At 39.1% G+C, this 6,599-nt stretch overlaps 1 non-coding gene across 1 annotated transcript; it reads left to right on the forward strand.

Moving 5' to 3' along the window:
* The first annotated feature begins 5,314 nt into the window (after positions 1-5,314).
* LOC114628141 lies at positions 5,315-5,445 on the forward strand. The gene has a single exon (XR_003712451.1). It is a non-coding gene; the product is annotated as a small nucleolar RNA SNORA17 (small nucleolar RNA).
* Positions 5,446-6,599: the final 1,154 nt, after the last annotated feature.

A 6,599-nucleotide genomic window follows, 5' to 3' on the forward strand; every position in this document is an offset into this window, starting at 1 on the left:
ACACCAGCATTTAAGAGAGGGCAGTTCTATGCAATGATTACCAAGGACATGAAGGTGTAGCCATTTTAACATCTAACCAAAGAAACTGGAAAATAGAACTAAATATAAGAATTTGGAAAGATGATTATTTACTTATCAAAGAAAACATCTGTCAAGATGATATTTCAATTCATAACATCTATGACCCAAGCACAAGGACAAACATTTCTGTAAAGGAAACAGTACTACTGCTTAAATCACCTAGGGACACTCACACACGTCATTGGGATACGTCTATACTCAAATTTCCCAAATGGACAGGTCATCTAGACAAGGAGTAAACACAGAAATACTGGATCCAAGAAAGGTTGTAAACCAAAGGCCTAAACAGATATTTACGAAACATTTTAACCAAGCTAAAAAGAATATAACTTCTATTTACCTGGTGGAACTTTTGCAAAAATTGATCTCATAATCAGAAATAAAAAACAAGTCACAACAGATACAAAAAATTTACATCACTTTCTGAATTTTATAAGATCACCACTCTATACACCTGTATATGACAGACAACAGAAAGTCTATAAACTCATGGAAATTGAACAACAATAGATTCAAGAATGAATGAATATTTTGTCATTTGAAGATGATATGATAGTATTCATAAGTGACCCAATGAAAGTTCACCAGGGAACTCCTACGGCTTATAAACACTTAGAGAATTCTAGGAAAATAAAAAAAAATAATAATCACTATATCTCCGATATTCAAATGGCAAATGAACTTAGAAATCAAGGAAACAACACCTTTTACAATAGCCTCAAATAATATGAAATATCCTGGGAAAAATCAAACCAAGCCAGCGAAAGACCTGTATGATAAAAAAACCTCACCTTTGAACTAAGCAATTAACAAAGATATCAAAAGATGGAAAACCTCTGATGCTCATGGATTAAAGATTTCAACATAAAGACAGATGCACTGGATCTGCTAGATGAGTAGTTGGGTAATAGCCTTTAACTCATTGGCACAGGAGAATTTTTGAACAGAGCATGTAGAGCTCAGGAACTCAGAACTACAAGCAATAAATAGCACCTCATGAGACAGAAAAGCTTCTGTAAGAACATCATCAGTAGGATAAAGCAGCATCTTTCAGGATAGGGTAAGATTTTTAACCAACTCTGGAGAGAGAAACAGAATGCTTGTATTCAAAATATATGGAGAACTCAGGAAAATTTTTATGTAAAGAACAAGTCATTCTGTGGAAAATGGGATAAATTTCTAAGCAGGGAATTCTCAAGAGAATATTCTCAAATGTCTAAAAATTAATTTGGGGGAATTCCTTCCTGCTCTGTGTATTCGGATACTCTTTTCTATGCTCCAACATCTGGATGCAGACTTTATGTTTGATAAAAATTATTTTCAATCACACTTGATTGGTTAGTAAAACAATTGATCAGTCTATTTACTGGACAGAACAGAATAGAATGGGAGCTCCAAATTCAGTCCTGGAGTGGATTGGAGTTCCAGGGGTCCCAGAACACATGGGGGTGTAAGAGAGAAGTACTTCTAGGAGGAGAATACTGTAGAGAAGTCACATGAAGAGAAAAGGGAGAATTTCCATGAGGTCAAGATGAGAGAGCAGCAATAGATCAGAGTGAGCATGTAATTGGAAACTTGACTATTACCAGTTTGGTTGAGTGACAATAAGACAGATGTTATGAAGGTGTTAGTCCTTGCAGCTTGTTAATAGAAAATACCAGGTCTCGAAGTCTTTTTATTTTTTCATGTTTTTTAAAAATTATTTTATTTTTTATTGGATATTTTTTTTATTTTCATTTCAAATATTTTTCCCTTTCCAGCTCTCCCTTTCAGACACCTCCATTTCAAACCACCTCCCTCTCCCTCTATGAGGGTGCTCCTCTAATCACCCATCCACTTCAGTGTTCCCTCTCTTGAATTCCTTTACATTGGCGCATCAAACACCTCTAGGCCCAAGGGGATTCTCCTCCAATTATGACCAACAATGCCATCCTCTGTTACATATGTGGCCAGAGCCACGGATCCCTCCATGTGTATCATTTGGTTGGTTGTCCAGTGCCTGGGAGCTCCTTGGAGTCCAGCAAGATGACACTGTTGCTCCCTCCATAGGGCTGCAAACCCCCTCAGCTGCTTCAGTCCCTTCTCCAACCAATACTTCCACCTGGGAACTAGCACTCAGTTCATTGCTTTTCTGAGAGCAATCACTTCAGTATTTTTCAGGCTCTGGCAGAGCCTCTCAGGAGACATCTATATCAGGCCTCTGCCAGCAAGCACTTCCCAGCATCCACAATAGTGTCCAGGTATAAGAACTGGATCTCCAGGTGGAGCAGTCTCTGAACAGCCTTACCTTCAGTCTCCAATCCACATGTTATCTCTGTATTTCTTCATGTGAGTACTTTGTTCACCCTCCTAAGAAGCAATGAGATATACACATTTTGATATTCCTTCTTCTTGGGCTTCATATAGTCTGAGCATTGAATCTGAGAGAGAAAATGGATTAGAAATCACATAATAATCCTCTGCAGTTATTTGGAAACAAGCGGCCATAGTCTACCCCCTCAAAATTTACTTCTACAGACACACCACTCTGAGGTTAAATGGCTAGTTCAGAGTGATTCCCTATTAGATATCCTGTGTATGAACTATTTTTATTATGATTCCTAACAGTAGCAAAATTACAGCTAAGAAGTAAGAGTAAAACAATTTTAAAGTTGGGAGTTACCACAACATAAGAAACTATACTAAATAAATGGTCACAGCATTAGGAAAGTTGAGAGACAGAGATTTAGAAGATCTTTTGGATTTTACTGGGAGGAAGAAGTTAAGTAGATTTTATCAGCTGAGCAGGGACAGGTAGAGATGTGATGGAGAAGGAGGATAATGCAAGTGGTGAGATGAAGCAGAGATAGTTAGAATTGGGGAACCATTTGGGGGATTGTAAACCTAACACAATGGAAATGTTCTGGAAAGTGTGATGGTGTTCCTAATGAGGAGTTTTAGTATTGGGGAATACAGAGTCTCAACTGGTCATCTTTTCTAATCATGAAAAGCTTGCAGGGGAAGAACTTAGTTGCATTTATTTGAGTTTTTGTCATAGGGTCCCATGGAGATCATCAAATACATCAGGCTTGTGCTGAGACAAAGGGATGCTATCTGCAAAAAGACAGTGGACCCATCGCTGGTGACAATAACCACACAATTCACTGAACATAGAGAAGTCAGCTGGTGCCTACATGGAGGCTTTTCCCTAAATTCCAGGGTTTTTGTGAGGGATGATACCCTGCAGGCTATTACAAGAGAAACAGACAACTCAGCAAGAAAATCTTTGACCTACATGTATGTTTTGCCTAGGCAATCTGTCTATGCTATGGCAATGGTGACCCAGAATTTTGGAGAGTAGCCAACCAATGACTGTTTTGACTTATAGTCTATTCTACTAAATTGAACCCATTTCTAACAGTACTAACGGAACTAAGAATCAGAGACTAGGTAGCCTAGAGACCTAGAGTAGAAGAAAACATTGATGACCTTTAAAAAAAAACTCAAATAATTTCTAAAGAAATTCAGTTGTGATTAAACATCAGGGTCCTATCTATTCATCGTCAGAAGAGTTCCTTTATCAGCAGATGTGAACAGAAGCACAGACCCACAACCAGATAGTTTGCAGAGATTTTCTCTAAATTGGAGCTCTTATCACTTCCTTCTACTCAGAGCTCAGGGATTATAGCAAGGCTTTTGAGGTCCTATTGGAATTTTACTAATAATGACACAGAGACATCTATATTGTTTAATGCTGTGGGCTTTTTGCTGGGGTAGTTTCTCAGCTAGCCCTTTCGACTTAACACCACTTCTTCCCTGATGTTTCCCTACCACTGATTCTCTCTCCATGGCTTTCACTGTTTCCCTCCATGCTTCAGTCACCTCCATTAGATACTCCTATGGAACAGGAGGCACAATGATGATAAAAGGAGACAAAGGACACCTGGGGAACTAGGCTCTCTGAACTAACTAAACAATGGCCATAGGAACTCATCCAGACTGAAAATCAAGTACCAGGCCAACATGGGCCTACACCAGATATTCTAAAGCTTTGTTTTAGCTATTAGCTTAATATTTTTATGGGATACTTAACAAGCGGGTCACTGACACTTGTGCCTGTTCTAGAAACCATTTATCTCCTGCTGGGTTAGTGTGTTCAACTTCAGTATCATAACTTTTACTTCATCTTACTATAATTTATTTCATCACATTTGGAAGCTCATTCTTTGAAGTCTGTTCTTTTCTCATAAGAAGCAGAAAGGGATGGGTCAGGAAGGTAGAGGAGGTGAGGAACAGATAGGAGGAAGGTAAGGCAAGCTATAATCAGGATATGTGGTATGCGAAAAGAATTGATTTTCAACAAAAGAAAAATATCCTACCAACTGCCAACAAAGATCTATTATTACTTCACAAGTTGTGTATGTTGTTGTTTTTCTCTTCATTTTCTTTCCCACCCTAGACGTCAGTGAATATCTGACCTAATCATTACTTATGCAGGCAAATTGAAATGTTTCAGTATTGTGGGAACCAAAAGGATTTTGACCATTACTGGAAATTACTCCATTTTAAATAGATATTTACGTGGAGAATTACTGGGATGATATTATATAATGAGTAAGAATTTAATGAAAATTAATACAAACTAAGGAGTGGGTATGTTGAAGATCAACCTAGCAGTGAGAATAAAACAAGGAATGTACATCCACTATAGTGAACTTTAAAGGCACTGAAATAAAATATATTTAAGAAGACAAAATTAGATGCTGTGATCTCCTGCAGTCATAGTGTCTGAATTAATCCTTTCAAATGATTATAATATTGAAAGTGATCAATACAAATTCAATACCATCCACATCAAATTTCCAATGATATTCTTCATAGAGTTTGAATTACTTTCATTATTTCAAAACATTTTTCAAACTTTAAGATGTTAGGTTAAGTAATTATAAGGAGTATTGACTAATTCCTACTAATGGAGACAATTGCGGGGCAGTCTTGTGAAACAAGGTTTTATGTTGATGAGTCTTCACTACATGGCCAGAGCTTAGGAATCTCCTGATCTAGTTCAAGATTTGATAAAAGATTGGCTAATTCTTCTTTGGTAATAAGTCTTTCCTTTGAAAATAGTATTTATCTATTTTGTTGTTGTTGTTGTTGTTGGTGGTGGTGGTGGTGGGGTGGTTTTGGTGTTTTACTGTTAAATCCTTCAGACCAGAATTCCACTGACATTTAATGATTTAAATCATTGATATTGTCTGCCCCTAGATCATTGGCAGGGTGGCAGTTGTGTCTCATGTGCCTCAGTAGGTGTCAGAGAAGAGAGAGGCTATATCTAAGCTCAGTGTTGTGGCCTGAGATCATCTGAAGAATGAAGAGTATAACACAGGACTGAAGGAGCTGAAGGGGTTCTCAAACCCATAGGAAGAACAATAATATTAATCAACCAGACCCACTACCCCCAGATATTCCAGGGACTAGACCAGCAACCAAAAAGTACACATGGAGGGACTCATGGCTCCAGCTACATATGTAGCAGAAGATTCTCTTGTGGGGAATCAATAGGAGAGGCCCCTGGTCCTGTGAAGGCTCCATATCCCAAAGTAGTGGAATGCCAGGAAGGGTAGGCTCCAGTGAGTGGGTAGGTAGGGAACAGCCTCACAGAAGCAGGGGTAGGAGACATGGTATATAGGGATTTTGTGGTAGGTGGGAAAACTGGAATGGGGATAATATTTCAAATGTAAATTAGGAATGTATCTAAGGAGGGGGAGAAACTAAAACACATTGTAAAAAGTGATCCTGAAATGACCTAGTCCTGTGTATGTCTAGATTGGATTCAGTGGTGAGAAGCAAGCTGGAAACAAGTCAACCCTGCCTGTGACAGTGGACCATGGTAAGAATTGAGCCTTAGACAGAAAACTTCTGAATGGGGCAACATAGGCAGGTGCAGGCAAGGATAAATCAGGAAAGAACCACCAGTCCAGAGACAGGCAGCCTAGACAGAGTTGTAGCCTTAGATGATCATCAGTCCAGCAACAGACCCAAAGGGGTTCCCAGATGAAGAGTAGAACCCGAGGAAAGACACTATTACTGAGGGTGTAGAGTGCTCACAAAAATGGTTGTACCATGACTGCCCTCTGAAAGACCAAACAAGCACCCTGAAGAATCAGTTACAGATATTTACACTCAACCAGTGAACAGAAGCTGCTGACCACTGTAGTTGACTTAGTGAAAAGGTGGAAGAAGCTGAGGAGTAGGGTTACCTTGTAGGACAAGCAGTATCATATAGCCTGGACCCCAGCGATCTCTCAGACCTGGACCACCAATGAGTCAGTATAAACAAGCTGATATGAGGCCTCCAACACATATACAAAAAGTGGACTGCCAGGTATTGATTCAGTCATAAAAGGTGCACCTAACCCTCAAAGGACCCCAAGGAATGGGGAGGTTTGGTGGAGTAGAATTTTGGGGGGAGATTGGTGAACATTTCAGGGAGACAGATGGAGAGGAGGACAGTAAGTTAAAGAATCAGAGGGTGAACA

Source organism: Grammomys surdaster, unplaced genomic scaffold (assembly GCF_004785775.1).
Source record: "Grammomys surdaster isolate TR1022 unplaced genomic scaffold, NIH_TR_1.0 264, whole genome shotgun sequence".
Lineage (NCBI taxonomy): Eukaryota > Metazoa > Chordata > Mammalia > Rodentia > Muridae > Grammomys > Grammomys surdaster.